At 38.0% G+C, this 27,481-nt stretch overlaps 1 protein-coding gene and 1 non-coding gene across 2 annotated transcripts in view; both read right to left on the bottom strand.

Annotated features, from left to right (window-relative positions):
* LOC145686791 (uncharacterized) overlaps positions 1-27,481 on the bottom strand; it is a 759,437-nt gene that overhangs the window by 618,009 nt on the left and 113,947 nt on the right. The window lies entirely within an intron of this gene.
* Positions 4,411-4,481, bottom strand: TRNAR-CCG (transfer RNA arginine (anticodon CCG)). Its single transcript has one exon. It is a non-coding gene; the product is annotated as a tRNA-Arg (tRNA).

The raw sequence follows: 27,481 nt of genomic DNA on the forward strand, positions 1-27,481 counted from the left end.
TACAAATTCTGGTGTCGGCCATTTTGATGACGTCATATTTCCGAAACCCGACCCGATATTCTTTGGGATTTCCTGTGAAACATTTACGAGCGAATGTGCTAAGCGTTCCCGGTAAATTTTGTTTTTTTATTCGGAATATTTAGGTTAACATGCAAATAAGCTGAATTTGATTGTATTTTAAATTGCGTTTTCCTCCCCCACTTCCACCCCCCGAAAAAAGGGGAAGCGTACATCAGAAAGTCGGGGACTTTTGATATGTCATTTAGAATGACCTAATGAACGTTCTTGTGAAGAAAAACCTTGGCTTCTAATTTTTCCGAAGAAAAGTGCTAAAATTCCTGGACTATATGGAAGTATCGAGACTGGAAAACAAAAGTGTCAAATAATTTATATTTATTTTTTTCAAACCATCTCTCCAGATTCTCTCTGTACTCTAATAAATTAAACTATAGCGAAATGAGTAACATGTTTACTCTCAAATACAATATATTCATTGATAAGTTTTTCAAACGCCTTTTTTTCGTCCTTCATTTTAAAGACTAAGACGGAATGTCTGCTCTTTAACTGCTGGCTAGCCATGTATCAGGTGTCACTGAAGCTTGATTTACAGCATCTCCTCCCTCCAAATGATCAGAAGGGAACATTTCTTTGGATTTCCACACAAACATGGCATTCACCATATTCCTAGCAACTCTGAGGAAATATTGGCCTTTGGAGCGTAATAAACTACCATAGAAGTTTTCAGAGGGCAACAACAACACCCTCTGTTCTCCGCTACCTCACCCCGAACTTGTATTCTTCTCTGAAGGGGACATTACGTAGGGCCAATGTATTTGTTTTCAATTGTGTTATTCAGCACAGGATTTTAATAATTTGTTGCTTTGAATACAGTGGTTCTGTATTTGTCTTGTGATATTTTAAAAATATTTATATCGCATTTAAAAACGTTCTTTTTAAATAATCAAAATCGTCGATATTTATGGAATTCTAATTATCTACATTACGAAATTTTGATTACTGTATAAATTTTTATCCATAGTTTCTAGTTTTGGAAAGTCTTTGAAGTCTTTCAGTTTAACGTCCCACAGTTATTCACTTTAGGCTAAGGGGGACGGACAAGTGAATGGCGAGGGAAGAATTGGTGGAATGAGAATGTAAAAGGATACGAGAGTATTCCGATAAAACCCACGGACATGATGTTGTCCATCAAAAACTTAATTAATCGAGGATCGAACCAGGGACCCCACGCATCAGAGGTAAACGCTATACCACCGAGCCACCTCAGCTTTATGGCAATGGAACTAGTGTTAAAAGTGCGATCTGAACCACGACTTGAGTTTGAACCCGAGTCAAGTGCTCTCATCGGGAGTCGACCTGGGACCACCTGCCTAAAAAACATGCTCGTTAACAATTTGACCATGGAATGTCACTGCAAGTTCGGTTAGAAGTCTGTCGTAGATAAAAGAACTAATTGTGGTGAAAGATTCAATGGTTTAACACAGTGGCGGATCTGGACCGGGGCCGGGGGACCTAGGCCCCCCAGTTTTCAGAGTGACGAAAATAATTTAAGCTATTATTTATATATTTTTAAACTTTATAGTAAATTTATGATATACATATCATAGTCTGGGTCTGGCAGCCCCCCCCCCAGTTTTTACCTTCTAGATCCGCCACTGGTTTAACATGATAACAACGAACGCGGTGATTCGTGTCCCATTTTAATAATAATTGTTAGTTTGCCATTTAGAAACCTGGTGGTGTGTACGGACGTAAAGAAAATAACATAGGCTTCCCACACAGTCTACTTCCAATCGTGTCAAATATTACAATAGAAATCAAATTTACACTACGTTAAACTATGACTCACAAGCACTACGTGTCACAGCACTTTCTAATTTTAAACACTATAAAACCAGAAACACTGACACTTTTTGTGGTTTAGTTAATTTCAAAATACAACAAAAAGCAGAATTATATTATTTACTTATTATAGGCAAACCCGCCGGTTAAGAATGTAATGTTGGTTGCATATCTGTTCGAGAAAAAGATCCTTTCACATATTAGTCAAACGTGCCGATTAAGAATGTAATGTTGGTTGCATATCTATCAGAGACACTTTTTTTTTTTTAAATTTAATTCTCGGAATTCCTCCTATAGAAATAATTCGAGATTGATAACTCGTAATGAGTTTATTCATAACAGGGAAAAGATCGCCGTCATTGGATTTTGAATCCCCATATATAAAAGAAGTTCTGACTGACTGACTGACTGACTGATCAGCGCCCAGACTAAACTGCTTAAGTTAAAAACTTGAAATTTGGATAGACAGAGCACTAATGACACAAGCATTAGTTCTTTTATTAAGTCCACACTGTAACTTTGATGGACAATAACTCGAGAACCAAAGGTCTACTCGGGAAAACATTTCTCATGCATATTCACTAAACAAATCTACGAGGGAGGACCCAAAAGAAACCGAATTGAAAGAGCGCCACCGTTCGTAGGTGTAGTAGAGAGTTCTCCCTTTAGATGGGTCTAGCAGAGACCTTAAAAAATCAGTTGGTCAAGCGGCGTCTGCGTAGGAGGTTAACGTTTGATTGTATTATTGTTCTTCTCAACTTTTCTCGTTTGCCGCCTGCGAAATCGTTATGGCAGATTCAAAGGAACAGAGGATGTGTTTAAAATTTTGCTACCTACTTGGAAAATCGGGAAAGAAAACTTACCAAATGCTTCAACAGGCTTTCAAAAAGGATACTATGAACAGCACACAATGTTTTGAGTACTTTGGACATTTTAAATGTGGTGAGATGAGTGTTGAAGATCCTGCTCGTCCTGGGTGCTCTTCATCATTTCGAAACGACGTAGACATCGAGAAAATCTGCCAAAAAAATCAACGAGTATCGTCGTTTTATGATTGATGATATTTCGAAAACAGACAGGAGTGAGTTGCTTCTCGTGCCAGCGTGAAGTTTTGCAAATGAGACGTGTTGCCGCTAAGTTTGTTTTTCGCCCGCTCACATGGGATCAAAAACATCCGACTGAATTTGAGCCAGGACTTGAAAAAAAAACATTGAAATTGATCCAAATCACTTTTTGACCAACGTGATGACAGTTTTCGAGAATTAAACAAAATCTAAAAGGAACGTGTTTTAATGGTGTGGAGGCTGTAAAAAGAACTTCGCAGAGCGCATTGGACGATATGGAAGTTCCAGAGTTCCAGAGGTGCTTCAAACAGTGGGAAAGAAGATGGGAGAAATGAATCGCATTTAATGGAGAGTACTTTGAAGGAGACTGAAAGAATTTTGTAAAAAAATAAAATTATTTTTAGAACAAAATCCGCTTTCTTTTGGGTCCCCACTCATATGGCAACCTCCACACCAAGTTTCGTCCAGATCGGGTAAGTTCTGCAGACAGTACACCTTGTAATGTATTTATTAGAAAAATCAGAAGACGTAATTTATTAGAAAATACACAAAAATACCTTGTAATTTATTAGAAAATACACAAGGCAAACTGCGAATTCTCTTATCCCATGTATTATAGTCACACTCGCCAGTCAAAGATGTAAAGTTGGTAGCACATGTATCAGGAAAATGAAAAATTTCCTCCGTTCCTGAGTTTCTCCTATAGCAGTGATTCGCAACTGATAGCAGTGGAAATTCCTATGTGCGTCTTCAGTACTATCAGGCAAGAAGGCGAAAAAGAAACTTTTGTTTCTTCATTTTTAAAGAAAATTGCAATTGATATAAATCTTGAATTTAAATCACTTAATTTTTTAAATAAAAAAAATCATGTTTCACGAAACGTTTATTACATTGTATTTCTAAAAAATGATTCCGTTTCTCGAATTGTGTTATCGTATATTTCAGGTCTTTTGTGTGATTTTCGAATTTTTCTTTTCCGTTTGAACCGATGTAACCAAACGGTTAACGCAGATGTCTTGTTATCGATTTTTCAATAAGGCAAGATTCTCTCTTGGCATAGCACTGTAGAATAATCGGTGAAATTATTCGAATTAAGACGTAGCAAACTCCTAGTTAGAAACCGGAAATAATGATTCCGGAAAATGATTACGCATCATTTAGTTCAAAATGGACTATCAGCCCTTCCTGCACTCAGAAAAATAATTTCAGATTTACGCCAAGATTCACAATAAATTAAGGGGAAACCTTGGTGGATAACATGCTTTCTGGTGAAAATACGTCAAGACGGCGTTCTTGGACTTTGTCGATCGTAGTAAGTAAATGAAATGAAATCTTTAAGTTTTAGATCCCACGGTTATGGCGGTTAGGCTAAAGGAGGCGGTGATAATGAGAAGTGAATGAAATTGTGGAATGAACAAAGTGGGAGGAAACGGGAGAACCCCGAGAAAACCCACGAGCACGGTGTTTGTCCAACACAAAGTCCACACGGCGCGAGCTGGGATCGAACCAGGACCCCAAGCACCGGAGGTTAACGCTCTACCACTGAGCCACCGCGCCCCCTCGATTGTAGTAGGTATCAAACACTCGATTTAATATAGTGGCGTACATCAGCACGTGAAATAAGGTGTATTTTCTCAGGGTAGGCTGTACTATAATCAATTTGTTCAAGATGTCTTTTCAGTCTCTCTGTCGTGGTTATTCTAAACTAACAACATGAAAACTACGTTGGGGGTCTGTAGAGCTGACTATTTAGCCTCTTTGTAGCTACATATGGCCATAACGTTTTGGAAAGCTTATTATTGGTATCGTTCCGCCACTTTTAGCTAGAATGAGCTCAAAATATTACAGTTATGAGCAGACGGAAAATATTCAGTTTACTTTTTTTAAGTTTCAGTGAGAAAATAATTATTTTTAAAAAATCAGAATACACTTCCTGATAACACAGTCTTCACAAAAAGTCAGTTCTCGCTGTCAGTAAGGTTTGGAAATCAATCGAACAGCCTATTACGAACTTTAGTGTTAGCTTTCGGATATGAAAATAATACTGACGAAACTTAAAATGAGTGCTGGAACATAAACCTCATGAAAAAGTTAAACAAGTCTTCAACTGAAAAATTTTGTCAAAAAGTAAATCAGTGCAAAGATGCAAGAGGAAATAATACATTTTCAGAAATAGTTTCGTTTGCTTTTCTTTTGATACTAACGCATCCACATTCGAACGTGGAAGGGGAGCATGTTCAGTCAAGTGAATATAATTTAAAAAAAAAAAAAGGTGAGGAACAGATTGAGAAGAAAACCGCCTTCTTGAATTCTATCAGTGAGATTTGAGTTGTGCTGTGTACAAATGTGAAGATTTTCATACGAAATCCCAGGAACGGTTTTACAATAAGTTGAAACAAAATCATCCTATATGCCAGTACAGATAGCCGAGAGAAAGAAGCTGTCTCAACCTGAAGAAGATAATAATCATGATGAACGCCATTTATTTCTGTTAGATTAGTTTTGCTTTAATTATTATGTTGTGGTAAGACAGGAATGAATATTATATAATACTCTAACAAAAAGGTACGGCAGAATTTCTGGGGTGGATTCCTTATGGGTAGACAAGCAAAAAAAAAAAGTTAATATGACCATATGTCTGGAAATGCATCGTTACAGAGTTACGGCCATTGAGGCGCCTAACAGTGTAAAATAGTCACATTCTGGTCGCTCCTTAATGTGGCTAAATTTAAACCTCAATAACTCAGCCCATTATTAAGGTAGAAAGATAATTTTTGTATCTATGTGTTCCTGAAGGACGACGCTTTCCGCCGATATGTATTTTATGTATGTGGGTGTACCACGGCGGACGGAAGAGGGTAATTACTTTTTTTTGTTTTTGTTTTTTGCATCAGGATTTTGGGGATGGCATTCCTTCCCCCTTGGGGTGCACACATAAAAATACACATCGGCGGTAAGCTTCATGCTTTGGGAACACATTGCTACCAAAATTATCCTCCTAGCTTAATTAGGAGTTGAATTGTTGAGGTTTAAACTGAGACACATTTAGGAACGACCAGAATGTAACTATTTTACACCGTTAGGCGCCTCAATTTCTGTTTCTCTGTAACGATGCATTTCCCGACATATGATCATATGAACTTTTTTGCTTGTCTACCCATAAGGAATCCATCCCTGAAATTTTGCCATACATTTTTGTTATGCTCTGTATATTTGATTGCTTTCAGCTTTGTCTCAGAGCGGCATTTCTTTCTTTCTTCCGTTTTTAATCATACCTGGTTAATTTTAGCTTTCGCTTTTAGCCACTTTTCCTCTTTGGGTGTTGGCAACACTTCTGTGTTATTAAGCACAGATGACAAGTTTTGTTAAAAAATAAATAGATGGATATACTACTCATTTGGAATGGGCCAATAGGACCATGGTGAGGTTAAATTTACATTGAAGTTGCAACACCCGATTGTGATGTAATGTCACGTGGTATTATCATCGCGGTGTATCACCTGTGAATGGAAGAGTGATCTTCTATGAATTGTGTTAAAAAGGTGGAATGAAACGAGCGCTGCGGGGCTTCTAACCCTCTTCGCTCGCTGACGCTCTCTCAGGTTCGATTCGTAGCGTAAGTGAATCACTTTTTTATCAATACAGTTGTGTGTGCAAAGTGGACTAATACCACGTGACATTACGTCACGATCAGGTGATGCAACTTCAATGTAAATTTAAGCTCATCCATAAGACCAATGGACGATTCACACTTTATTAGTATCTTAACGTTTAGAAGATGATTGTCGGAGCTTTTCACCGCAAAATATCTCTTCTTAGAACCGTGAACAGGTGTTCCATCAAAACAATAGACCAAACCTCCTGAAATCATTCTATGAAGGGAGAGGGACGAAAAATAAACAAGGATATTGTTATTTTGGTCCAGGATATACGCGAATTGGCGTCTAGAATTTCCAAATTCACCTTGGGCTGCGGCAGTCGGCAGAACCTTACAAAAGACAACAGTGTACTAGTCGAAATAGAAGAAAATGTCTAGGAATCAGAACATGCACTAATTCACAGCAACTAGTGTACCGGTACAGGAACTTGTCATCAACTTATAAGCATTAAGTACAACGAGAATTAAGTCACATATCAATACAGCCATTCAAGGTATATAAAAATAACAGACAGTCCCAGTTCACGTTTAGCGTTCTGATTGGCTCCCTGTCTGTGATGTCATGTGGAGGAACTTTTGTCCATCTTGAAGTAGTATACCAGCTAGCGTAATTGTGTATGCAATATTTCCCTTGTTCTCTTGAACAATACCTCGAGATACCCAAGGATGTTATAAAATAGAAGATCTGCTCATATGCATCTTCATCCTATTAACTCAATAAAGCCAAAAAACAACCTAGCATTGCCACGTCTAATTGTCTACTCTCGTTTCCGCCATGTATGTTGGCTCAAAACATTGCGATATTCATATGTAGACGTGCAGTGTGTCTGTTGTTTATTTTTATTTATTCGTTGCTTCAGATGTATATTATACAATGGTTACATGCTGCACGTATGGGTGTACAAATAGGAGTAAAAAAAAAAAAGAAATTACAGGGAATAACCTTTCACAGGTAAGAAAATCACCAATCCTAAAATACGCATGGCTCCTCTATTCTATAACATCCTTGGCGATACCTCCACGTGACGTCATCGACTGCAAAGTATACTGGGAAAAATAAGAGCAGAAAGGCTGAATCGAGAGTTCTCTGACAGCCATCTGTAGAAGAGAGCGCAGGTACTGATTGACCTGACACGTGTGAGTATCAATCATCAGACGTCCACTATATCTACATTTAAGCTCGGAGATATGTCATCCATCCGTTTGCTAATTCAACAGTGTGTCGACTCATGGACATGAATTATAACAAGTCATATCAATTACAGTGTCTTATAACAAGATGGCTCGCAGTAGATAACCACTTACAAACACTAAGCACAGAATATCGTCGACAGTCCATAAGCTAGTCGTCAACAAAACATCAAATTAATAGTATGTTTTCGCAAACGACAATGAATACCTCCAATATAGAATCTAAGACAAGATACGAGATGTTAATACATAAACATAGAACATATTAGCGGTAATTCAGTATAGTATAGATCAATGACTTACTGTAAATAAGAATATTTTACAAATTTGTAATATACTAGTATATTACAAAACTGGTGTAATTAACAGTTCAAAGTCCAAATACGATACAGAAGGCACTTTTACACGTACTATCTTCAATTAAGTAGTTTACATCACAAATTATAAGTCAAATATTAATCTATAACCATTAGGCATTCCGTACTACCTCATTGTGTGGGAGTACACTTATATTCATAAAATATGAACTTCTCTTAGCAGGAGATGTACTCTTACTGTCTTAAAAATTGTTTCTTATGGGACAAGTTGCGGCAATGGATGCAGATTGACTTTAAGAGAGCTTACGTTAGTATAAATACAGCATATAGGCATGCCTTAACAGCTTCAGTGCACAAAGTATGAAACAACTTAAAAACACAAATTAACTTGTGCTAGGTGGGCAATAAATACACGATGATATCTGAGTCAGAAGAGAAATGCAGGGGTGCGTGCGTAGGAAGCAGGCGCGTCAGCGACGGTGAATGTATACGTAGGAAAAACACTTAATATGGCATAAAAACAAATACACAGCTTTGCATATGACACAGCTTGAGATACTTCTGTGATCACTTTATACGCTATCTTCAAATAATACTGCACTTTATCATGTCTTTCTTATGGAGTACTACGTGGTTAAGAGCACACTTTGTATTTCTACCTTATTACATATGTGAAAGGTAAGCTCCTGATACATAATTTGGTTGCTAATGCAATCCTGTTGTGAAATTAACCAATATCTCTCTTCCGTAGATTTTACAAATTCATGCCTCCATAAAATGAGATAGAACTCGACATTCATTGTACTGAAGCCAAAACATTCGTCTGCCTAATTTCTTTATTGTTTTTTTTTCTCTCTATTGCTCAAGTAATTACATTATAATTGATTTGCGATAAGTACTGAAACAAACTATTTTATATTATTAAAGCAATATTGGAAATAAAATAGTTTATAATTTTTGTTAACTAAATATCAAAATATTTTATTTACAGTCTATGGCTATTTTCAAGGATGTTATAAATAGAGGATCTGCACATATGTATCTTCATCCTATTAAATTGTTGAAGCCAAAAAACAACCGAGCATCGGCACGTCTGATTGGCTACTCTCGTTTTCACCATAGTCTGATTGGCTACTTTCATTTCCACCATGATTGTTGGCTCAAAACATTGCGATCTCATTGGACGGAATGAACAGAGTAGGGGTGGTAAAACTGTGACGTATAGCTTCAAGATTTTGTTGTAAGGCAGATCCTCTATTTTATAAGAACCTTGGCTATTTTAGATATAAACAATGTTTGAAACAGCCATAAGAATTTAACTTTTTTTTTTTTCATCTGGGAGATGGAATATCGTGGAGAAAGCATATTTGGTTTACAAATTGAATGGATTAGCACAGCGTACAGAGTTCGTTATATGATCCGCTCAGTGCCTACTTGCTCAGTACCAAGTCTAACCGTACCCACCCAATGTCTCTTGAATGTTAGAGCCGTTTTAAAACGAGAATATAACTAGAAATATATCGCGGAAGAAAACAAATATCCTCTATCTCAAAACTTATTTAAGAAAAACAACATTGTTTTTAGGTTTCTGGAAAGTTTCGCTTAATGAAATTCTTGTTTTTCATTTTGTGTGTGTGTGTATTTTGTGTTTGAGTGATTTTCTACTGGGTGACCACAAAATCCAGTTACCCCTTGATAAATGCTAATGTAAGTTTTCCCGTTACCCCTTTATAAATGGAAATGTAAGGTTTTCCATTGTTTTAGATTGTGTGAACGATGGCTGATATTTCCAATTACAGTATTAAAGAATGTGTTTTTGCAAGTGATTGGGTGCATGAGAGAAACCAAATAGGTAAGACACTGGCAGAAGTGCGAGCAGACTTTCGGACAAAATTTTAACAAGATTCTCCCCCCGAAACAATCACTTTTACGATGGAAACAGAAGCTATTCGCCACAGAAAGTACGTGTAAAGAATAAGGAAAAAAGTGGCAGAGCGTCCACACGAGCAGAAACATATCGTTTCGTCACGGCCTCACCTCACTACTGGTCAGGCACGTAGCCAGGATTTCGTGAAGGGGGGAGGGGATCCGTGACATGAAATATTGTGATTACCACACAAGGGGCTCGAGCATTCTAAACTATTTTACTGGAACATATATTAGTTCTTTTAGCCAGGATTTCGTAACGGGGGGAGGCATGACATGAAATTCTGAAGGCCCAGGAGCTTGATCAATCTAAACTACTTTACTATCAACATGTATTGGTTTGTTAGGACAATACAATGAGGATATGTTGGTAAGTATTTTAATAACAAACTATGAAGAAATCTCGAGTGAAAGAATACAAAAACGTATTGAAAAAGATTTTACAATATTTAAGTTGTTCCTCTGTTCATCCAAATATAACAATTTTCCTTTCACTATGACCTCAACTATTATGAAAACTACATACTTAATAAGGTCTTGTAAAATATTTTACAATATCTGCGTTCCTTTCTCTGTTGAACGAAATGTTAACAGAACTTTCTTTCCACATAACTTTTTTGTTTTCATTATTCCGTCAACTACTGTCGGTTCCAAATGACAGGTTATTAAAGGAGCAGTAGAAAATTGTTCTTGAAATAACATGTTCAATACTGCAAGGATGCGATGACGAAAAATTATGATAAAAAATGTCCACGCTGTTACACAACGGCACTATGCTTTCGGACGCTTGAAATCTCCCTGACTAGCAACAGAAATTCTGAGAATTCCGTAACTTTTCCAGAAATTTCAAATTCCCTGACTCTTCCAGGATATCTCGCTCACCTCGCCACCATGTATTTCAAATAATACAAATCTCCTCATAAGAAAGAGTAACCAAAAGCTTCCTGTATTTCTTTTATTTTTAACGCTGACCTTCCTTTTTCTCATTTCGTTTCATTCTTCCTTAAGTTTTTCATTTCTGGTCTCGAAGGGGGAATCCGTACCCCCCGGACCCCTCCCTTGGCTACGTGCCTGCCATTGGTGATAATGCGCTATAGAGGTTTCATAAAGGGCATCGTTTCACAAACCGTTATGATACCACTGCCGAACTGACAGAAACTGTGAAATAAACTTTCACTAAAGTTTCACCTGCAATGCTCCGCAAAATGTCGCACAGAATCTGGTGGTGTATTACCCTTTGTCGTGAGAGTGACGGTCGACAGACTGATCCTTTGAACACTTAAGGGGGCAGACTACTAAATATTTTTCAAAAGCTAACAATTTCTCTTTTGGCAGTTTTTCGTAAGTGAAAATAGATAATGAAATGTAACTTGCTTCAGTATTCGATAATTTTATTCTACACTTGAAAATAAGAATTGGAAGAATTTTCAGTGTTGCCATCCATAGAAATTACAGTGTGACCAGAATTTGAATTACCCAAAAATCTAGGTTATGGCAGCGACTACAAAAATGAACTCAACGGCAATTGATGGCTTATCATGCTGTCTGTGTTCCTTGTTAATTACTTTTTAAATAATATTTGTATTTTAAATCTACTGTTTATTAAAAATTATTCATTTTGTACTCTTTATTACAAAATAAATAAAAAATGTTATTTAGAAAATAGTTAACAAGAAACAAAGACAGTTATGATAAGTCATCAATTGCCGTTGAGTTCATTTTTCTAGTCGCTGCCATAACCTAGATTTTTGAGTAATTCAAATTCTGGTCACACTGTAATTTCTATGGATGGCAACACTGAAAATTCTTCCAATTCTTATTTTCAAGTGTAGAATAAAATTATCGAATACTGAAGCAAGTTACATTTCATTATCTCTTTTCAGTTATGAAGAATTGGCAAAAGAAAAAATGTTAGCTTTTGAAAAATATTTAGTAGTCTGCCCCCCTTAATGTTTCTTATCTCAATAAAACTTCTCGAAAGAATTGTTGTTCATGTCATTCAGTTGTTTCCGTGTAGTTATTTACGTACGTTTAGTGGTTGATGTTACTTATTTTCAGGAGTAATGGGACTTTGTAGCCACCCTGTATTTTTATAGGACACCATGCCTCAGGAATAATAGAGCTGTCGCCTTTGCTAGAAGTAGTCCCAGATTACGGTCGTTCCTGATAAACGACATGGTGTTTGCTTTGTTAGTTTTACAAAGTATTTTAGTTCTTCAGAACTCTCATCATTATAAAACATTTATTTAGTTTTCTTTGGTTTTTTTTTTTGGGGGGGGGGTAATGATCCACCGTCATGGCCTAGAATCGAGAATAGGATTAGAAATTAGATTTCTAAGATTTCGGCATCTATGGTCATGTTAGCCCGTCACGTATAAGGGATGACGTTCCTCGCAATCTCACTGCCGGGAGAAATGTGGAGGAAGAAAGGAATGGGGGAGGAAGGAGGCAGCCTGGGGCCATTATGTTAAATACTATCCCGACATTTGAATGATGTGAATAAGAAAAAAACCAGGAAAATCTCATTCACGATGACCGGCCTGAAAAGAGCTTTTATACTTTTTCGATGAGTCCCCACCGGAAATCAAACCCGAGACTGCTCATGCCAAAGACAAGAGCGTTAACCGGAAATCGAGGCGTGGGTACCCTACGTGGGGTCACAGTGACCTGGAATAAAACCAGGAAAGGCTGATACCAGATAAGAGTGCTTTGCTACTGTATACACCTTTCCTCGATCTTTTATAGTTCAAATAGTTAAGAATATGTATGAACCAGGGTTGAGAAGAGTCGTACTGAATATTATTATTTCTAATTCCTAATTCTAATTTCTAAACTCTAATTTCAATCTTCCAAATCCTATACAACTCCTTAAACATCAATGAGACATTGGGTGATATCAATAAAACGGAGAAGTTACTCATTACGCCCAATTTTTAAGTAGTTACTCGCATTGGTATCAATAAAAAGAGAACTGAGCACTAGTCGTCTCGGCTGACCTCGGAGAAGCCCCGCCCTTTTGAAGTAACCACACCTCTATTCTCGAGCCGAGTAACTACTACGCGTTTGATATCAATAAAAATCAAAGACTCCTCTGTGATGCTAGTAACTTCTCCAAATTTGTGGAGCAAAGTAAATAGGTGACTCCGTGCGAAATATGGCAGAGTATATGATTGTTTTACTACGTAGAAAAACTTATAAACTGCATAGAAATGTTGGAAATGGAGATCACAAAAAGCATTATCTATATATATAAAAGAGAACGTACAAATCCTTTGTTAGCTCATCACGCTAATACGGCTGAACCAATTTCTTTCATTTTTGGGGGGTTATTAAGATTTGGACCCTAGATGGTTTTTATCATATCACTTTAATTTTCAATTACCAGTGTCTTGAGATAATTGACCATTCAAGTGTCCATAACGTACAAATCCTTTGTTAGCTCATCATAGCTAAATCTAAGCGTATTTATATGCAACCCACATGACCGTGTCACTCGGCGGGTTAACATAAATAACAGGCGATATAATGTTAACATTTACTCCAATCTTCTCTGGTTTTTATCATATCACTTGAAAGCGAAAAAGTAAAAATTATCTAAGTAACAAAGTTTATTGCGTTCCGGGGTGACCCTAGCGAAGCAGGGTGAACGCTGCTAGTAAGTTTATAAAAGAAAATGTAGTGATTAGCACAACATTTTTTAAGAAGAATCAACCGAAATTCGGGGTGGTGGACTACGTAATGATGAAAAGATGCGGGTTTTCTTCAAGGGCGCCGATCCCAGAAAGCTCATGTGGGCCCCCTATTGTATTTATGAATATACAATATTTGGCATAATTAGAGTGCAATTTGTCTTAAAATCCTGATATATATACCTTCTGCATCTGAATGCCCTCCCCCCCAAATTTACAGAGAAATCGGTGCCCTTGGTTTTCTTGCGTTACGTGAGTGATCCGGGATTCCAGGTCGGAATGTCAGGGGATTCTGGTGTGGCTCAAAGTACTGTCTATGACTACCTGAAAATGGATTGTTTCCGGAAGTGTGCGTAATATACAAACAGCAAAGGCAGAGTGGCAAGAACAATATACATTTCCGGGTGCTATCGGAGCACTTGACTATACACAAGTGGCATTAAAGAAATCTAGTATTTTGGAGAGTAATACGTTAATAGGAAGAGCTATTTCGTGGCTAAGTGGTTAGCGTACATGCCTTTGGCATAGGAGACCCGCGTTCGATTCCCGGCAGGAGCTCATGTGGTTTGGATTCCACGTTAATCAGTGGGTTCTGTCTCATATAGGCACGCTACTGAAAAGGACGTTAAACTAATAATCAACTCAACTCAACGTTGATAGAAAGGATGTATACATGAGAATGTATTTTGTTTATGTCAAGGCGAAAGGGGACACGTATGGTGTGGAAAACGCAATCAGATGGACGTGATTTATGACGTGGGTGGCTGGACTTTTTTAAAAAGAAAACAAAAGAGCCAAGTGTCTGATTTCGTTCTTAAAGCCAAACAATCTACAAAGACCTTGGACAACACGTGATATGCGCTTGTCGTGTTAATCTTAATATTGCTGGATTCCAATCAACATCCATCAGCTCAAATAGGTTCATTCCCATGGTTTCAGTATTACTTTCTTCTTTCCCGTTTTTTTAATATTTTTTTCTTCTTTTTTATTTAAACTCTTTTATAATATCCACAAATGCACTTTGATTGAAGCTATCGTTGCTACTTGCCCGTTTCATGGCTTTTAAGATACTACGCCATAGGTTAAAAACAACGAAATGACTGCGCGATGAATGGGAGAAATGAGTAATCACTTCTTTTATTGATACGACTCAGTGCTACGTGCAGAGGAAGCGCGAGTAAACGTTCATAAATCTGGAGCAGACTAGACCTGAGTAGTGGCTTGTTTTATTGATACGAAATTGAGGGAGGAGATCACTCCAGGTGTAGTTACTCCGATTCTCGAGCAGGACTTCTCAGGAGTAGTTACTTATTTTTATTGATATCACCCATTATTTCTAATGAAGAGACCATATTGCGTAGTAGTTCAGATAATAACTTGTTGTATTAGTTCATAATAAATTATGAAGGAGATCGACTTACCAACCAAGCTTCCTTATATACTGTATTTATCCTGTATGTCTGGGTGTCCGTTGGTTCGGGAGACAAGAAAATGTCTGTCTGTCCACGAAATAAAAAAAGAATCTCAAGAACTAGTAGATGGACTATCAACAATTTTGGACACCCTGTATAGTAGAGGGTCAAAAATTAGAAATCGAATTTGTTAATGACGGTGATGTTCAAACCGAAAGTCACTAAAATCAACCAATACCGATTTTAACGTTAATCACTATAAAGCAAATATGTCAACAGAAAGCGAGAAGCGGTGTTCTGCAATTGATTAAAGGTCTCGAGAATACATTTCATCTTCATTCGTAACATTCTACTGAAACCAGATGTTATAGAAATCCATTTCAACTTCCGGCTTCAATAGAGAAAAGTGATAAGAGATAGGGAAAGATCATAAGATATAGAGAAATGTGATAAGAGATAGGGAAAGCGATAAGAGATAGGGAAGTGATAAGTGATAGGAAAAAGTGATAAGAAATAATGAAAAGTGATAAGAGATAGAAAAAGTGAAAAGAGATGGGGAAAGGTGATAACAGATAGAGAAAAGCGATGATATAGGGAAAGATGATAAGAGATAGAGAAAAGCAATTTATTTGGAATCGATTTAGAGTTCTAACAATAGATTCCATCTTCTGTCTTAACCCTCTGTTCAAACCGGAAGGATGGGCACTTTGGCTCAGCGAAGGGTGAGCACGAAGCGCTTACCACTGGTGAGTGGGGTCCCTGGCCAAGTAAGTTTGTAGTGGATAACATCGTGCCCGTGTATTTTCTCGAGGTACTCCTGTTTTCCTCCTACATCCTCATTCCACCAATTCTACCATCATCATTCACTTGCCTTAGTCAATGTCTCCCTTAACCTAAAGGGCATAATCGTGGGACGTTAAACTAAAATAAAGATTTCAAACCGGAAGTGACAGAAATCTACCACTTCCGGTTTTAACGTTGATTGCTATATAATAATATACATAGTGAGAAGCGGTTTAATCCAATCAATTAAGCATCCCAAAAATATGTTTTATCTCCATTCTAATCTATTAACACAGAAAATGGTAGAAATGCCACTTTCGGTGTCGATATTAGTTGAGAAAATATTACGCCATGCAAACCAAACTTCATCACGTGGTATACTTGTGACTTTGTTACAATTTGCACAAGTACTGGTATTACCTATCCAAAATTAGATAGGATTTACGCTAAGGCAGTTAAAATTTTAGAGGTTTATAATTGAAATGAATACTATTGTAGCCGAAACTGCGCATTACGCAAGTTCAGGAAGTCCTGGGTAAAGAGTTTTGTCTTCCGTTTTGATTCGTTTAGTAATCTTGTTTTCTGCTGAGTGCTCTTACCTGTCAAGATTTAATCAACTTCTCAAATAACGATTCCTCGTAAAAAAAACGCTCAGAGAATAAATCGTTGAGAACACAAACAAATAATACACATACAAAATTAAAAATGAATTCAATAGGTGAAAAAAAAACAGATAAAAAAATTGGATGAGAACAGTAGAAGTATCACTGGAGCATAAATAAAGAGAAAAGACTTTTAAATGAAAATAAAAGAAAAATCAACACAAAGTGAACTAATTACATTTCCTCTGGTTAACTGGCCTAATCACTGTGAAATTAAGATACCGCTAATTTTACAGTAATTATGTGATATCTTCAAATAGATAAAATATAATCGAAATGTAAAACAGCGAACTAGACAATAGTCTATTATTTTGCCGTTATCACGAGTCACTTAGTAGCTTTCCGTTTCCAACCATTTAGAAACGCAAAAATAAAATTTCTGGAAATTGAAAGCAGATAAGTAAGTCGAAATAACGGTATCTCATGTAAAATAATATTGTCTAGCGAGCTCTTGTTCCACTTTTCGATTATCTTTTATCTATTTGAAGATATCACATAATTACTGTAAAATTAACGGTACTTTAATTTCGCCGTGATGGGGCATCTTAATTGTGTCTATTCTTGACTGCTCAATTGAATTGAATTGTTGAGTCGAATGGAAAAAATTTGCTTCAAAAATGAAGAAATAAAATACTTTACAGTGTGTGGTTTTGTGATATTCAGGGACAAGAAGCACGCCAGTGTGTGCTCATATGTTTGATATTACAACCGTTGATCTTCAGACTGCCTGTCACTACTAACAAGAACACTTCCTTCGCTGGATCGAAGAAAAGTTCCAGTTTTATACTGGTTTGCAAGAAAAAACCACATGACCACCTATATTGTCGATATAGCACGTAAATAATAAAACTCAGGTATATTAAGAAATAGTGGTAATTTCCTTATTTCAAGGTGAAACTTTATATGATGTTATGCGTACGACTGCGGGGATCAACAGCTTATTTCTCTTCTATGACGTCAATCGTGAAATTTTATCCGTTTAGAAGAAGGAATATGAAGCGTGAAATTGCCAACTACGAAGAATCTGCTTCACTAATGATCTCTTCAAAGTCCACCGCCCTCTCTGTTTCTTCATTTCGATTTCTTTTACTGCCAAGGAAATGAAAGGCATTATTTGACAACGTGACCTACCTTACAATAAATAACAGCGGCGATTCTAAATCCACGAGAGTTTATTTTCTTCGTAGGAAATAAGAAAGAAAAAATCTAATTCTCTGCAAGACTTTTTTCATCTATTTCAACCTTGATTCTTTATTGACCATCTAAACAAATTATATTGGTACGATAGTGGTAGAGGTGCTTTTGTTCTATTTGAATCAAATCAAACTCCGAACTCTAGATTAGAATAAAGTGTAACAACGCTTGCTGTTGTGAGGACTCCGCAAACACCAAAGGTAGTGTTGCCAACACACATAGAGAAAAAGAGACTAAACTGAATAGCTAAAAATGACCAGAAATGATTAGATAGAAAGAAAAAAAAGCAAGTATCCGCGCTGAGACACAGATATATAACAAATTTGATTCGTATAATAACATAAAATTATAGCAAAACTCACCTAACAGACATACATGTTATTGTCATCATCATCATCTTCAGATTGAGGCAGAACTTCTTTTATTTCGGTTGTTTGTGCCTGGCTGCTTTTGTTCCAACTCGTTGTAGGGTACAGGGTGCGGCACGTAAAACCGGCCCGTCGTAATTTTCTGGTATATTGTGTTTTTGGCAACACTTAAATAATCTACCTTCCTACCAAGAGATGGCGTGTCGAGGTCGGGTCGACTTACGTGACCTGCAGCAGTCACGTGCAGCCGCAGCCAGTGAAACTTGTCGAAACCAGTTGAGAAAAAGGCCTCGTTGTGTTGCCTTTTGAGTGTCAGTGTGTGATAATGCCGTATTCGATACTCGAGCGTGTTGCCATTGTTGAAGGGTTCATTCTCACTGGATCTTTTGTGAAAACAAAGAATTTGTTTCGGGAGAAATTTCCAGGACGTTCTGTGCCAGCAAAAAGCACTATTCAGAAATTGATTGAAAAATGGCGGCGTACAGGATCGGTTCAAAATGCTGCCAGGAACAGACGACCATCTGTCTGCACACCTCAATTAAAGATGCAGGTGGAGGAGATAATGACAAGAAGTCCTCGAAAGTCAACCAGGAGATTGAGTCAACAGGTTCATGCGAGTGAGAGAAATTGCAGACGTGTTTTAAGGAGACTGAAGTTAAAACCGTACCGGATAAGTGTTGTGCAAGAACTGAAGGAGCCTGACCTGCAGAAGAGGGTGCATTTCTGTTCATGGCTGTTGAGCAATGTTGCCAGTGGTTTCTTGGATCCACTAATGCTCATCATGAGTGACGAGGCGTGGTTCCACCTGTCTGGGTACGTAAATTCCCAAAACAACCGGTATTGGTCGACAGAAAATCCACACGCAATCCACCAGGTACCCTTGCATGAGATTGGTGTTTGGTGTGCCATTTCCGCCACACGTGTTATTGGGCCCATATTCTTTGAGAAGACAGTGAACAGTGACGTGTATATGGGAATCCTGGAGGAGTTTTATACACACTTGACCGAAGAGGAACGTCAGTTATGTTACTTTCAGCAGGACGGTGCAACATGCCACACATCAGGTGCATCATTGTCCCTTGTGCATGAGATGTTTACACCAGAGAGGACAATCAGCAAAGGCTTGTGGCCTCCTCGGTCACCAGACTTGTCCACGTGTGACTTTTACTTATGGGGACTGTTAAAGGGAAGAGTATACGAAACAAATCCACACACAATTGAAGAACTCAAGACCAGGATCCAGGATGTCACCAATAGCATTACAACACAAGAACTGACAAGGGTATATATGAATCTCCTCAATCGTGCTCACATGTGTGTTGAAGTGGGCGGAGGACACTTTCAGCACCTGCTGTGAAGGCTGCTGTGAAGGTGAGTAGTCATATTCAATACATTACATTTCATTTATTTGTTGTAGTTAATCATATTCAATACATTACATTTCATTTTATGTGTTCACTTTACGGGCCGGTTTTACGTGCCGCACCCTGTTGTGCTATATCGTCGGACCACACGAAAACCAAAGGCAAAAAGTACCAAAATGTACTACACTTGGTCAAATTAGATTTACATTACGTTAAGTTACGTTAGATTAGGTTGAGTTACAAGTCAGTTACCTTCAAAATATAGGCGTGTAAACTAGGATGCGTCCGAAGAGAGCAGGCGCGTCAGTGACGGTTGGTACGCGCGTAACGAGGGTAGTGAAAAGAGGTGTATTTTGGCAATGATACGAGTTTCAATGCCATTTGTCATGGTTTCATACTAGTAACACTCTACTTGTAAACATTAAGTGCAGCTTCTGTACACTGTGCAGAAATACACCGCCGTAATGGACACCTTGCAGGTTAAATTACACGCTCGTTATTTTTTTTATATAGTTCTATTTAACTCAAACACGATATGTCACAATCTTGACATATATGCGTCATTTTCACACTACCTTTCCCACCATTAAATTGCAACAAACGTACCTCTCCGCCAAACAGTTTCATCCGCCTCCAAATACAGTCCCGCTTACATCATCCTTACCAGCCTACAAGAACCCAAAATAAATTCTCCAACTCATCCGCTAAATATCCTAAAATTGGTCTGAAGATGCAGTACTTAATCCGCAATTGCAAGAACACTTTTGCACACGGTGCAACCACGGACATCCGCTGGATTCCTTTCACGGGAGAGGCGCAAAGACCTACATGCAAGCACAATGGCGAATATACATCCACTTTGATGCACGCGTGCACATAATGTAATACGACAACTATTTACTCATATATCTTTAGTACGCGTAATTATAGTAAATAAATTATAGTACTATTGTAGTTACCATAATATGTTAAGTACTGTAGTATATAAGAGGAAACGTATGTTTGACATGCATTTCCCAGAAATGAATACACTTTGAAAACCAGGGTGAGTAACTGTCCCCTTTTACTTTCGCTGCGGGCAGCTATGGGCACAACCCAAATCTCATTCTTAAAACTGAAGAAGGCTTTTTTGTTCTCGATCTGTTTCTGAGTCTGTTTTTGACTATAATCACCTGGTTGAACAGATGCTTCAGCTCCGCATTCGAAAATGAAATGAAATCTTTATGTCCCACGTTTTTGCCGGTTAGGCTAGAGGAGACGGTGCTGATGAGAGATGAGTGAAATGGTGAAATGAAAAAAGTTGGATGAAACGGGAGAACCCCGAGAAAACCCACGAGCATGGTGTTTTACCACCACAAAGTCCACACGGCGCGAGCTGGTATCGAATCAGGGACCCCAAGCACCGGAGGTGAACGCTCTACCACTGAGCCACCGCGCCCCCCAGCTCCGAATGCGAATCTGGAAGCGTTAGTAACAAAAAAATCAAACTAATTCTGAAAATGGACTCTCCCTCCAATCTCTTTGTACTCATTTATTTCCTGCCAGAATTCTTCAGTTCCGGCTTCAGTTCAGCTCTGGAGTTACTTATCAGTTCAATTAATTTTACGTCCCGCCACTAATTTTCATTTTTTTTTCAGCATTAATATCCCAAAGAGCTCGGTTAGTGTACGTGGGAGACCCGGGTTCGATTCTCGGTGAGAGATCATGTGGTTCGGATTGCACGTTAATCAGTAGGTCCTGTCTCATATAGCCTCGCTGCTGAAAGAGACACTAAACTCAAAATCAACTCAAATTCCAAAGTTAAAGCTAGGTCAGTAATAGACTATTTTATTGGCTTTTAATTCTTCTTGACCTGAGAAGGGACATTTTCTGAAGAACATCTGTGTTATCAAGAAGTATTCTGAATTTCTTTTTTTCTTTTTCAAAAATCTAAAACTTACATATCGTTTCTGAAGTTCATTCTCAACCGCAAAATTACACAAAGAATATATGGAGCAAAAAGTGGTTGAACTCAGAAAATGGCTAGAAATATGTAAAAGTAAGAATCATATGGCAAGAAAAGCCACTAGTGTATTTTTCGAAAACTTGTGGCTAGCCAGATTTTCAAACTGGCCAGATCTAGCAACAAAGTCGCTAAATTGGCAACCCTACTCACTGCAAATGCAATGACAAAAAGTAGAGAGGGTAGATTAATAGGAACGGGAAAATGAAGGATCTTTTAAATCTTATTTTTAATTGGTTGGTAAGGCTTAATTATTTTTAAGGAGTTGGTTTACCAAAACTCCTTTCTACATAACCTATGGTCCGTAAGTTCACCCGTTCTAGAGACAGAAAGAAAGAACAAATCAAGAACTAATTAATGGATCACCACAAAATTTGGTCAGTGTTTAGAGGTCTAAAAGTTAGTAACAAAATGCGTTGATGGAGGCGATATCCAAACCGGAATAAGTAGATATAAGCCACTTCCGGTTTTTACGATGACCCGATAGACCAAAAACGGTGGTAGATAGCGAGAAACAGTTTTCTGTAATCGATTAAGCTTCCCAAAAATACATTTTACCTTCAACTTTAACTCTCTACTAAAGCCAGATGCATCAAAAATCAACCACTTCTGAAGTTCTACCGATGATAGAGTAAAAATGAAATGAAATCTTTCAGTTTAACGTGTGTCAATTATGCCCTTTAGGCAGGAGCGTCATTTCAGATTTTGCTTGGGGGGGGGGGGGCAAGACCCCTTAATATAAGTAAAATTTCGCGTTTTTCACTGATTTACTACTATTTTATTGCTAGAATCTATATAAATCTCACTCAGGGGGGGTAATTGCCCCTCCCTGTCCCTAAATGACGCCCCTGCCTTTAGGCTAAGGGAGATGATGATTAAGGCAAGTGAATGAAGATGCAAGAATTGGTGGAATAAAAATGAGGGAGGAAACAGAAGTAACCCAGAAAACCCACAGACACGATGTTGTCCACCGCAAGCTTACTTCTCTGGGAATCGAACCAGAGACCCCACGCGTCAGAGGTATGCGCTCTACCATTGAGCCACCGTGCCCTACTTACTATAGAGTAAAGACAGCAACAGATAGAGACTGTTTTCTGCAATCAATTACGCCTCCAAAGAGTATATTCTATCTCCACTCCAATGTATTTGTTAAAAACCGGAAGTGGTAGAAATGTACTACTACTTCCCGTTTCAATAATAATTTAGAAAATATTACGTCATACAAACCAAACTCCTTCACGTGGTATACACGTGACACTGTTACTTATTTCACATTTTCAAAATGTTTGCTTCATTTCGTGACCAAGTTTCTCACGCACCTGTTTCCTGTGAATGTGATCGCTGGTTCGGACTCCCACTACGGTACTTATCTCGACCAGAAGTTCGACTATTAGTTGAGATCCCACTTCAATCTATAGGCCTCATTATTTATAGCGTTGGGGAGCAAAATCGCGACTAAGCGGTTAGTGTACTTGCCTTTGGTGTGGGAGATCTCGGTTCGATTCCCGGCGGGAGCTCATGGTTACGTTAATCAGCAGGTCCAGGTCTCATATGGCCTTGCTGCAATAATGGACGCTAAAATCAAATCAAACACAATCTATAGCGTTGGGCTGGAAGGAAGCGTCAATGTCCAATCAATGATTTCTTATTGACTTTAGTTAACCAAAACTCCTTTATACAGTTATTCTGTCTGTCCGTGTGTCTGTATATCAGTCCGGGAGCCAAAAGAAATCTCAAGAAGTACTGAATGGACCTGCATCAATTTTGGCCAGAATGTACAGAGTCAAACATGAACAATCGAGTTCATTGGTTGAGATTATTCATTCACCGGAAGTAGTAGAAATCAACCAGTTCCGCTACTAACCTTTAAACGCCGAAGGATGCAACTGTTGAGTCAATGATTTAAACCTTAATAGCTCAGACCCTTATTAAGCTAAGAACATAATTTTAATATCAATGTGTTTCGGAGGGATGAACCTTGCCGCCGATATGCATTTTATGTATATGTGGGATACTAGAGAGAAGGTAAAAATTTGTGATTTTTTTGTTTTCTGCATCAGGTTTTTTTTTGGGGGGAGGTCATTCCCCCTTCCTTGGAGATATAGCCATAAAATCGGTATGTAAAGCAATGGAGTAGTCCACTACACGTTAATATCCTGCAAAAGTACTTGTTGCTTGTGTGGCGAAAGTTGGGGAAGGGCAAATTTGACCAATTTTTAGAGTATCACCTTTCTGATATAAATCTCATTTAATTTTCAGGAAGGTTCCATGTAAGACAAGATATCTTTTCACTAAATAAGTCTGCAAAAATGTTACCTCGTTGGAGCCTGTGTTTTATCAATGACTCTGTGATAACTAGTGGGGGGGGGGGTCATCAAGGCCGCCAACGCCAAGGTCTCCAACAGCCCTTCGAAAATGATACATAGGGTATTTTTATTGGAATTTCGTTCTGAATTTTTATCTCGCCATTTTTTTATATTATTGTCACAAGTATATTGCCTACACATTAGCTTCACTTTTTCAGTGTATTGTGACTGTAAAGGTTGCGAGTGCCTCCCAATTTTTTTTATTTTTTTTTATGATTTTTTGTTTCTTCTTCTACAACTAGGGCGGAAACTGCACAAGTGTTACCTCGATGGAATCAGTGTTTCATACCCTAGCTTTTCAATGAGGTATCACTGTGATAATTACAGGGGTCACCAGGATCCCCAACGTGACAGTCTACGATTTCGCTCAAACCCCTGCCCGATGTATAAATGTTAATATTGAAACTATAGAGTAAAAACAGTACATCGAGAACTTCTTTCCTGTAATTGATCAAGCGTTCCAAAAATTGTATTTAATCTTCATATATAATTTTCTATTAACACCAGAAGTCATAAAAATCCAATTTGAGATTTGGCTTGGGGGAAGACCCCTTGATATAAGTTAAATTCCGCGTTTTTCACTTACATACTGCTATTCTATTAATAAAATATATAGAAATCTCAAACTCACGGGGGGCAAATGCTCCTCCCTGCCCCCCTAAATAATGCCCCTGGAACTTCCGGTTTCAATATTGATTTACAAGGTTTATCCCGAAAATATTGCGCCCATTTTTTATTTTAAGAAATTTATTGAACCGATTCGTACAATTACTCAATGTTCTTCGCAATACGTATATCTCTTCTGCTTCAACACACTTGTTTCAACGCAATTTCCATGCTTTATATTCACAGCATTCACGGGAATGTCCTTTAGTAACCTCGTCGTAGCCTCCTTGATGTTCTCAGGGTCTCCAAATGATTCCTTTGAGGATTTTTTTAACCTTCGGAAACAAAAAGAAGTCGGGCGGGGACAAATCAGGACTGTAAGGCGGCTGGGGGAGCGTTGAGATGCCGGCCTTGATCAGGTTGTCGGTTGTCATAAAGGTGGTGTGGCATCTTGATTTCGACCGAGACTCACACAAGGGTTCACTGAAATAGGCACTATGACTCTCCAGGATCTCGGAGCCGATTAGCGCTGGTCGCGCTGTGTTCCCAAGACTCCACCCACCCTTTCGTGTAAGCGGCAACGCTGTGCGACTGATAGTCGCGGCAGAAGAAAATTGGGCGCATTAATTTGAAGACAGACCTTTTATACATAGGTGCATATATAGCGAACACAATAAGCCTCGCTGCTGAAAGGAATGATAGGGTCAAATCCAAGCAACCAACTAGAAAAATGGGATGTTCCGTGGAGATTCTGATTTTTCATTATTCAGATTTGATTCATTACTTCTAGCACTCTTAATGAAAAACGCTTGCCTGGAATCGACGCAGAACTCCTACTCCTACCTAAACATTATTTCTTCCAACCTCTCCAAAGCAATTTCATTATACTCCTTTATTGTTATTATTATTATTATTATACAAGCTTTGTTGACGAAAAATATCACTTGGTGATATGGAATCTTTACATAAAAAAGTGACAAATAGTGTCAAATACGAAACCAACTTTCAGAACCATTTTTCCCAATGCATGGCCTCAGCTATTCTGTGTCTACTCGTGCCATCTGACGGGGGGGGCGCGGTGGCTCAGTGGTAGAGCGTTCACCTCCGGTGCTTGGGGTCCCTGGTTCGTTTCCAGCTCGCGCCGTGTGGACTTTGTAGTGGACAAACACCGTGCTCGTGGGTTTTCTCGGGGTTCTCCCGTTTCCTCCCACTTTCTTCATTCCACCATTTCACTCATTTCTCATCATCACCGTCTCCTTTAGCCTAACCGGCATAACCGTGGGACGTAAAACTTAAAGATTTCATTTCGTGCCATCTGACGAAGTTTGCTGATATTCGCTGTTTGCTACGTGGATACGAGATTCCAGCTGGGAAACACGGAATAAGCTTTGGGTTTACAGAAATATAAAATCACCAGTTTCCTGGAAGTTTGCATGAGAGCTGGAAGAGAAGACAAAACGCCATTACATTGTCTCTCTAAACTGCTTTCGTAGTATTAGTGGGTACCAGTCATCATTAAAGCGATCGTGCTAGCTTAGATTAAGGTATCAAAACTAATACCTTAAAGAGAATAAAAGCCATTTTATCTGTCCTAGTGATGAGCAAATGCAAGACCAAGTCCAAGACCGGGATGGTCTTGAAAGTCTTGCATTTAAGAAATCTCAAGCTTTTCCTAGGTAAATATCACTATGGATATAAGGGATAATAAACACTGCAATGCGCCAATAGTGGCGGAAATATAATGCATGTTTCTAAATGTAATGTAATAACTTTGTGTCAGTATCATGATAGTGTACAACATAGATGATGACCTTTCCTTTTTTAATGGGTGCCCACGCCTCACTACTTGTAAGATATGCCTAAATCACAACGTTTCGTAATCTGTTTATATTTTCTAACAGATCCAACACTCCACTGGTTCCCAAACTAGGGATGCTACCAATGAAACGCACGAAAGAAAATCAAGACGGCACATATTATTGAAATACTATGAATTGCGAAATTATTTTTATACTTTAAAGGCGTCTGCTTTTTCTTTTCAACCACCATTAGCTAATCCTTGTATTAATCAAACTTCCAATTAAAAATTGAGATTTTGTTTTACAGATTCCAATATGTACTCTATGGGGCAGAAACATTCACATTACGCAAAAGTGATGAAAAAATTGCAGGATTTCGATACATGGGCATCAGGCACGTAGGCAGGATTTCGTGAGGGGGGGGGTCCGTGACATGAAATACTGTGATCATTACACCAAGGGCTCGATCATTCTAAACAATTTTACTGAAACATATATTGGATCGTTCAGTCAGGATTTCGTAACGGGGGGGTGGGGTGAAGTGACATGAAATTCTGAAGACCCAGTACCTTGATCAATCTAAATTACTTTACTATCAACATATATTGGTTTGTTAAGACAATAAAATGAGGATATGTTGGTAAGTAATTTAATAATAATGAGAAATCCCGAGTAAAATAATTTTAAAAAAAGTGCTCAAAAAGATTTTACAATATTTACATAATTCCTCTGTTCATTCTAATATAACAATTTTTCTTTCATTATTACCCCAACTGTTATAAAAATACATATTCACAATTATAAAAAGTACATACTCAATAAAGCCTTGTAAAATATTTTACAATATCTGCGTTCCTTTCTCTGTTCAATCAAATGTTAATAGAACTTTCTTTCCACATAAATTTTTGTTTTTATTATTCCGTCAACTACTGTCTGTTCCAATGACAGGTTAAAGGAGCAGTAGAAAATTGTTTTTGAAATAACATGTTTGATATTGCAAGGATGCGATGACGAAAATTTATGATAAAAAATGTCCACGTTGATACACAACGGTACTATACTTTCGGAAGCTTGAAATCTCCCTTGAAATCCCCCTGACTAGTAGCAGAAATTCTGAGAATTCTGTAACTCTTCTAGAAATTCTGAGAATTTCGTAACTTTTCTAGAAATTTCAAATTCCCTGACTCTTCCAGGATATCTCGCTCACCTCGCCACCATGT

This window comes from Thermobia domestica, chromosome 5 (assembly GCF_964235325.1).
Source record: "Thermobia domestica chromosome 5, izTheDome1.hap1.1, whole genome shotgun sequence".
Classification (NCBI taxonomy): domain Eukaryota; kingdom Metazoa; phylum Arthropoda; class Insecta; order Zygentoma; family Lepismatidae; genus Thermobia; species Thermobia domestica.